We start from the raw sequence: 9,197 nt of genomic DNA, 5'->3' as shown, positions 1-9,197 counted from the left end.
CCCTTCCTAAGTTCATTAAGATACCCAAGTGCAATTTCTTCTCTAAGGAATTCAGGTCCAGGGATGTTTTAGATAAGCTTGAAAAGATTATTGTTTCAACTACAGAAATGAAAACAAGTGTGTGCAGAAGGATTTGCCCCAGGTCACCTATATTTAGCTTCATTATTTTAGCAGAACCAACTTCCTTAAGAAAATCTGAGGTTATGATGGAGGCTTCCATTGGAAAATACATATAGGTACATGTATAAGCTGTAAATAGATATAGATACATATATATATGTGGTATTTCCAAGTAAATCCTGTGCTGTGTGACAGCACAGCAGATGAATTAAATGCAATGATGGCCAACTCTTGAGGGGCAAAGTGGGCTTGGAATATCCCAAAGGGTACCTCATCAGTCTCTGAAGTGGGTCTGCAGCATCTGTGCATACTTGTTGTTCCTCAGGACCTGAGTCACTCTCAGTGCTTACACCAGTCAATGAGCCTATACTAGGAACATGCACAGCTAGGCAAACGGTTCAGTTGTTTCAGTTTTCAGCCAAATTAAAGGTTTTCTTAAATTGATGTAGTGTGGTCCATGAATTTTAAAGGCTTAATGCTGAGGGGTTTGAAATCTTCAGAAGCTAAGTCAGTGATGACAGAACAGTGTTACTGCCTTTATCAGCTCATCTCTACTTTCAGCATGCCGCAAGGTGGTCAGCAGAAATCATCATCTCAATAAAGCCTCAAAAAGCAGTCTTAATCAAGTGGCAAGCTTCCTTTCAGTTGAGGTTTGCTCCTAAAGCACAGCACTGTAACTGGCTTCTCATCAGTGTTGTGGGGAGTCTTTCAAAGCAAAAAGAAGGAACAAGTACGCTGTCACTGCATCATACCCTCTGTTCCCCCACTCCAAAGTCAGAGCTGGTCTACCACAAAGCAGCCTCCAGTTTCTCTCTCTTCTGAAAGCTAGCAGAAAGATCCCCTATAGGAGATTTCTCTAGCTGTGTGTTGTTACTGCATCATAAATTTCAAGCTTTACTTTTTTTTCATCCTGATATGAGTCATTATAAAATAGAGAATTCATCTTCATTTGGGGGTTCAGTGACATCAAGACTATTGCAAAAAACAAGAGTAGCTGATTTATCAGGAGGAGAATTTTCCCATTACACAACTATGAACATAGTGTAAATACTGGTTTTATAAAAGATACAATTTTACATGTAAGGCAACTATTTGAATGAATCCCAATAGAACAGGTAGAAACTGTGGTTTTGGCACTAATACATCACTTGTTCAGGAAAGGCAATGGCTCTCAATGCCCCAGCCCATTCATTTCAGTGAGAAAGCCTTCAGGGTCCCTCTGCATCTTTAGATATGGAGTCCTCCTGCCAAAAGAGCCACACTGAAAGCTGATTGCAGCATCTTTTGGGGACTGCCAGTGCTACTGAAGAAGCAGCCTCAAAGTTTGATGTTGAGAAGGTCTTAAGATGTATCACATTGATGATCTGTGTTAACTCAAAGGTCACAAATCCAAACTTGAGTTTTCCTATGTGAATAGCATCACTGTGTTGTCTTGTTAAGGAAAGGGGCAGTGCAAGGACAACTTTCTTCTCAGCTTTTAGATTTGCAAAAGCACACAAGTCTTAATAGGTGGTGGAATGCATATAGTAGATTTATTCTGAGAAAGCAATATATGAGCTTATAGTTTGGTGTGGTGTTTTGTTTTTTTTCTTTTTTTAGCATTTATTTGACTATCTTTTAGCAATAAAAAGAAGGTTGGAACTAGATGATCTTAAGGTCCTTTCCAGCCCAAACCCTTCTAAGAGTCTATGATTCTAATAAGAAAGAAAATCCCCTGGTTCTATACTCTTGCTACATTTTAAAGCTGCGCAAATGTCACATTTTGTCCCATAAGGCCTGTTTCCAAAGATAAGTCTTTGTATCTCCCAGCAGAAGTTGTTCCTGCTCAGGGACTGTTTCATTTAACAGTAATTGTGCATCTTCCTATGGAGAAATGCACATGCTTTCAGACTTCCTTCTATTCTGCCATGCCACGTGGAGAAGAGGTGCTTAAGATTAGTAAAGCAGCAACTTAAAAAAAAACAGGTGGGTTTTTTACAGGTACAAGCACTACCTTTAGCCAGCATTTCACAGTGGCACACACAAACACAGAGAAGATTAGTGAGCATGAAAGGCTGGGTACAAGCATATAAGACTGGATGTCCCCAGTTCCCCTGGCTTCAAATTTCTGTCTGGTTTCTGTGGAAACTGAGGCAAAAATGAATTCCCAAACCAACCTTAATTAACACAGTGAAGTTTATAATTTCCCACACCACTTTACACATGCTTGAGCTTTTCTGATTGAAGTATGATTACACAGGGGTTCTTATAATGCATTTTTGTAAGAAAATACTTGTATTATCACATGCATCAACAGGGGTGGTACAAAACTATCTCCTGGGTTGGGGGCAGGAGGTATTTACAGGCTTTGTAATTTTTTTCAATGCCCATCCAGTTCTAAATACAGGAAAATGGCCTTCACTTCCTTTTTGTTAAGGTTTGTCTCAGTCTGTTATTTTCTGGTTAAGACTGAAGGAAAACTAGTTTGGCTGGTCCTGACATGGAGGGAAAGTATCACTGTAGAAGGCTGGTGATGTGGAAACTGAAATAAACCATGTTGAGTCTCATTTAGCTTTAAGGAAAACTCTGTGTGTAGCTGGCAGAAAATGTCAAAGAACTGAAAGAGATCAGTTGAGGGTAATGGAGAATGGTTTCATCCTTGCTGTAACTGAACTGCTCTCCCCATAGGTCCGTTATCTGCAGGGGTTATCTGAAAGGAAGCGCAGTTGGGTGCAGGGGGTAAAAAGGAAAAGCAAAGTGATATAAGTGGTTAGTGGCCACAGTCTGAGGCCATCTGAGGCTAATGCTGAATATCAAGGTTATAAGAAAAACATTTTTTCACCACTGAGTCAAGCTCAAACACTTCTTATAGAGTGAGGGAAGTAGAGTGAGTCACCTCACTAGACAAAGATCATGTGGGATATTATCAATAGGAAGATTTGTGGGACCAAGCATTAGCTCTTTCTGAAGGGTCTGTCCTTCTGGAGGATCAAATGCTGCTGTTCCTGATGGATATAGGTACAGATCTGAAGCCAAGAAAAGCCTTCATTAAATGGGAGTCAGATCCGAAGGTGCTTGAAAGCTAAAACTGCACATTTCTGTGCCTGTGTTGGGCACATCACAGGCATGGCTTGGTAGAGTCATGCTGTGGTATTACTTCATAAACACTGCTTCCGCTCACCCTCTGTGGTGTGTTTAACAGGAGCTAACATATTCCTTTTAGGAACATGCTGAGATGTGCTCACGAGGAAGCTGATATATGTAAGTTGCTGCCTGCAGCCAAAAATACCACCTAGCATAATTACTTCAACAAAAGCTATCAGTAAGAAATACACACTTAGAGATAATAATTGCAATGCCAAGTTTTCATTATTTTAAATACTCTCTCTCTTTCCCTCTGGAGCTCTTCTAGGCATGTAGGCCAACCAAGACACGGAGATAATTACGTTTAATAGTAGCATAAGGATAACTGAAAGTCACTGTGCCCTCCTACATGATTCAGTACAGCAACACACTGAAATTGAGCTTGTAACATATATATTCACAGGGTAACTTTTATATTGCATTAATAAGCTTTGACACTAATGTTAATTCATCATTAGAAGAGACATGACAAGTAGGCTGATTTAATATTCATTCAGCACTGCAAGGTTTCTAGCATATGCAAGTGAGATTTTTGTTACTGTTTGACAGCTTGGGATATCTGAATACTCCGCTTAGTCACACAGGAGGCGCAGGCACAGCGCCACTCTTCCCTCCTTTGTCCTGGTCCTGATACAGAGAGTGTTTCTTTGAGCAAAGACACACATGTTCAACCTTCCTGCATGTTTTAGTTGAGGTCTCTTTGCAGGCATTGCAGAGAAGTGAAGCAGGCAGAAGCACAGAAGCGAGAGAACATGGATTTGTTGGGGCAACTAAGTCACTGTTCCTGACAGACACAGAAAGGGTTGCAAAGAACTTGGAGGTTGTTGCTATCTAATAAGTGACAACCTAGCCTTAATCTACAAAACTGAACATCACAAAGTTGAAATGGCAACCAGACTTGTTTTAATAATGGGAAAACCCAACCAAGGAAGGGTGGATTTGCACAGGTCGGGAGAAAAGGAGATAACAGCTCTCAGAACCTATTAACTGCATCACAGAGGGCTGGTTTTCTCAGTCTGATACTTCACCGAAGCCGAGCCTTGAGCAGGAGCGGGGCAGTTTTCCGGGCGCGATGTTTGCTTGGGAGATTGCCTCAGCATTTGGGGAAGCTCCGGTCTCTGGCGTGGTTGTTCGGTCATGTGGACGCTAGATGGGGCACCGAGTCTGTCCATCCGGGAGCTGAAACCTGAGCAGAAGCTCATAGAAATAGTAGATATTTACCTGGCAAATCTCTCATATGAAGACTAGAAGTAGGAGGTGTGGCGGCACCAGAGTTACTTTTCATTCACTCGCAATCTTCCTTCCTCCTTCTCTTCCTCCTCCTCTTCCTCTTCTTCCTCCCAGCTCTCTGTCCCATGCACTGGGGAAGGACTGCAGTTTTCCCACCGGAGCTTTGCTGTAAAGCCATGTTAGTGACAAGCAGGAGGAAAACCAGACACTTATTGAAAGCTGTACTTCTGGGGGTGGGAATAAATCCGTATGTATCATCTTACCTCATTTTCTCCTGCTAGCATTCAAACATTTCAAACACAAAACGAGAGAGATGCCCACGGGTGGGGAAGCAAATTCCAGACTGCATGAGCTCAGTCTGTCGGGAGTGTTATGGAATCATAGAATGGTTTGGGGTGGAAAGGACCTTAAGATCATCCAGTTCCAACCTTCTGCCATGGGCATGGACACCTCACACTAGACCATGTCACCCAAGGCTCTGTCCAACCTGGCCTTGAACACTGCCAGGGATGGAGCATTCACCACTTCTTTGGGCAACCCATTCCAGTGCCTCACCACCCTCACAGTAAAGAACGTCTTCCTTAGATCTAACCTGAACTTTTCCTGTGTAAGTTTAAAACCATCAGCCCTTATCCTATCGCTACAGTCCCTGATGAAGAGTCCCTCTCCAGCATCCCTATAGCCCCCCTTTAGGTACTGGAAGGCTGCTATGAGGTCTCCATGCAGCCTTCTCTTCTCCAGGCTGAACAGCCCCAACTTCCTCAGCCTGTCTTCATATGGGAGGTGCTTCAGTCCCCTCATCATCCTCGTGGCCCTCCTCTGGACTTGCTCCAACAGCTCCATGTCCTTTTTATGGACACCAGAACTGCACACAGTGCTCCAAGTGGAGTCCAGATATCCAGATGCTGATCATGCAGCACAATGCCCTCTGACACTTCCCTGTTGAGATGGTCTCTGTGCTCATCTTTGCTCACCATCAATAGCCTCCCACAGGGGTCGCTGCCCTGGACAGGTAGGTGTCCTGCCCCAGCCCCAGGGGGTCTCATGTCCCCCCGAGGGACACATGAGTAATGGGCATCCCTGCAGGTGGAGCAAACAGCATGGGCACCTCCTTGCCCAGGACCAGGTGACATTTGCTTGCGGCACTGAAGCAGCTCTTCAGCTTCCTCATCTCCTGGGTGGACAGAATGCTCTGTTTCTATTTTAAAAAAAAAACTTCTATTTTTTTCATGGAGAACCTTTGCTTGTCTGGGAGGATGGAGTTGTCCAGCTCACAGCTTTGCCTGCTGGAGTCTTACCTCCCATGTCTCCTCTCTGCCAGGTGCTCTGCCTGCCCCTCTCTCCTGGTGCCTGCTGCAGAAGTCCCTTGTTGGTGGCCCTGCCACTGTGCCCTTAACGTGGAGGCAGCTGTGGGCTGCCCAGGAGGCTGGGGTAACCTAACTAGGAAAACTGACTTGTTTGTTTGGTCTGTGCCTGCCTGCGGAGACATGGGTTGTTTTTTGTTTTTTTCCTTTAACCTTTGTTTATTGTGGTTTGGGTCTGTCTGTTTGCTTGTATTTCTTCTTTTGTTAGTGTTAGCTTGATGATTGCTTTGATTTCTGTTGCAGTTTCTGCAGTCCCTGAAGAGTCATTCTCTGGCATCCTTGTAGGATCCCTTCACATACTGGAAGGCTGCTATGAGGTCTCCACACAGCTTCTCTTCTTCAGGCTGAACAGTCCCAACTTTCTCAGCATGTTTTTTTTTTTTGTACTGGAGGTGCTCCAGCCCCCGATCACCCTTGTGTCCTCCTCTGGACTTGCTGTTGAACAGCTCCATGTCCATTCCAGAAACGCACACGAGTTCCAAGCGGGGTCCCACAGAGAAGAGGAGAGGGGCAGGATCACCTCCTAAATGGGTCCGGGACCCATTTGGGGTCACCGCGGCGGGACCGGCCGCGGCACCCACACAATGCCCCAGCGGGGGTAGCCTCGGCGGGGGTCGGTACCGGGCCGGGGCGCCTGCGTGGGGCGGTTAGAGTGGCGGCAGCCACTGTAGATCCGTGTGTGTTTAGCTCTACGCCGGGCAGGAGAGAGGGACCGCAAGAACCGTAGTCCCGCTGGGGGTCCGAGCTCCGCTCTCTCCAGCCCCATGGGACAGAGGCGCTCCCAGGGCAGCTGGGCAGCTCCGGGGTCGCAGAAGCAGGGGCAGCCCCGTCCCGACCACGGTTGCTCGCCGCGGCAGCGTGGGTCAGGCAGCGGCAGGCCGGGGCGGGGGGGGTGGGGGTGGGCTCCTGCGGTGCTGCTGCCGCTGGGGCTCCCCGGAAGAGGGTGGGGAGGAAGGTTCCCCCTGCGGGACGTTGGGGAGTCCCCTCGGAGGAGGCTGTGGTGGGGGTTTGGGGGAGCCCCTGTAGAAGGCTAGCACGTTCCCATGGAAGGGGCTGTACGCTTCCTTGCCCGGCCGGGCTGTGCTCCCGGGGTGCCCAGGCAAGGCTGCGGTGCCCCGTTGGGGCAGACGGGGGTTTTGAGGTGTGGGGCCGGTGGTGCTAGTGAAATAAAGCACAGTAAAGTGAACCCTGCACCTGCTGATGCTGTCCCACAGAGACACAGGATGGGACCCTCTCTGCAAGGAGCGTGCCTGCACCCCAGTTCCCAAGCACTCCCCAGAATTGCAGCTGGGGCCGGGCTACACTCCCTCCAACCTCCCATCACATCACACATGGGGTCAGAAAACAGCGTTTCAAACTCCTTCCAAAACAGAGACTGAATGCTGTGTTTTGGAGGCTTAGAAACATAGAGAGGGTTTTCGAGCTCAGAAAGGGGCTGATGTGTTTTCTGTAGTTGAGAATAGTGACCAAATCGTGTGTTTTCATCTTCTGAAACAAACTGCTGCATTTTTGGCCTTGAAAACAAGCTCTGGGGGCTGGTGCTGGGTCTCCACAGCAGAACTCCATGTTTCTGAAGTTCAGAAAAAAAGTCAGTCAGTCATGTGTTTTCAATACTTGAAAATGCTAGTGAGCTCCTGTTTCCACAGCCGAGGGAAAACCAAGCCCCACACTGCAGGCCTCTGCTTTTCAGGTTGGAAAGGGGAGATGAAGTGCTATATTCAGAAGTGCCTTTCTGAAACTCAGAAAAAGACTAGGTCATGTGTTTTCAGTGCTGAAAATTCAGGCCCACCCCTGTGCTTCAGGGACTTGGAAACCAAGACCAACCGAATGCTGTGTTTTGGGGATTTGGAAACAGAGGTGGTCAGCCTATTTCAGCCCCCAAAACAGAGGCTGGTGGGGAAGCTTTAGGTGGGTGGGAGACAGAGGGGCGTGGGGGTTGATGGGAGGGGGGTAGGCAGCTGCATGGATCCCTTTCATAGCAGGGTGTCTGGTCACATTGGTCCCTGAATGCCAGGAAGCCAACCTGCACCAGCTCAAATTCAACATTTGAGATAGCCTCTGGGGGAAAAGGGGCTTTTCACACTGCGTTTGGGCTCCAACTCTTTATTCAAGGCATGTGTTGAGGTTTAAAACCAGTCAGGCAGCTCGTTCATTCACTCTCCCCCTTCTTTCCCTCCCCCTACTCCCAGAGGGACGGAGAGGAGAATCGAAAAGAATGCAACTCCTACCAGCTGAGATAAGAACAGTTTAGTAACTAAGGTATAACACAAATCACTACTGCTACCACCAATGATAATAATGATAAAGGAAATAACAAGGGAAGAGAATACAACACCTCACCACCAGCTGACCGATAACTCGCCCCACCCCAGCCTGACCAAGCACCGACCCATACCTCCTCCAACCCCCCTGAGACCTAGCCCTTCCGGGTCACTCTTAGTTACCTCCTGAGCATGATGTGCTGTGGTATGGAATACCTCTTTGGTCAGTTTGGGTCAGGTGTCCTGTCTCTGCTTCCTCCTGGCCTCCCCTCCTCCCTGGCAGAGCATGAGGCTCAGAAAGTCCTTGGCCAGACTAAAACATTTGAGTGGTAACTAAAAACACCAGTGTTATCTGCTCTGTTCCTAGGCCAAAAGCCAAAACACAGCACTGCACCAGCTACTAAGAAGGAGAAAAATGACTGCTACTGCTGAACCCAGGACAGCATGTACAACCACCGGAATAGTTATTCAATATTACACAATGTACACATATGACAGTTCATAGTCATATACGAGTTATGACAGTGATTGATTTACAACCTGGCCAAGAGCCCAGATTGCAGCAATTAACTGGAGCTTTAATTGGCTTGTAACAAGAAGGAGTATTTATTAAGTCAAGGCTGTTAACAAGAAGCAGCTTAACTTCCTCAGCCAGAGCTGCATGAAGCAGAAGCCTCTTGTAGCCAAAATCAAAACAACCTGGAGTGTCCCGCAGCCAGAGCATCATGTAGCTGGAGCTGAAACCAAAGCTGGAGCTTCCACAAGCTGGACCTGAAATTACCTGAAACTGAAACAAGCATCAGGAATGGAAATTACCCAGGGCTTCAAATACCCTGAGCAGTAACACGCTGGAGAGCCCATCAGCAGGAACATCTCTTATCCAGAGGGCCAGTGGCTGGACCTGCCCTACAGCTAGAGTGTCCATTAGCTGGAGTTGTGACATCCGTCAGCAGGGCTGTGCAAACAGCATGGTTGAGCAGGACATCTGCTCTCCATGAGGGACAACAGAGCTGACCTGCAGCTGTAACAGGAAGGATTAGTATCCTAGTATTAGTAGACTAGTATCCTGTAGCTAGAGCCAAAATTACCCTGAACTGTA

This window comes from Pezoporus occidentalis, unplaced genomic scaffold (assembly GCF_034315485.1).
Source record: "Pezoporus occidentalis ecotype Australia unplaced genomic scaffold, CSIRO_AGI_Poc_V1 ctg238, whole genome shotgun sequence".
In the NCBI taxonomy this organism is placed as follows: Eukaryota; Metazoa; Chordata; class Aves; order Psittaciformes; family Psittacidae; genus Pezoporus; species Pezoporus occidentalis.
Note: the sequence above shows the minus strand (reverse complement) of the source record.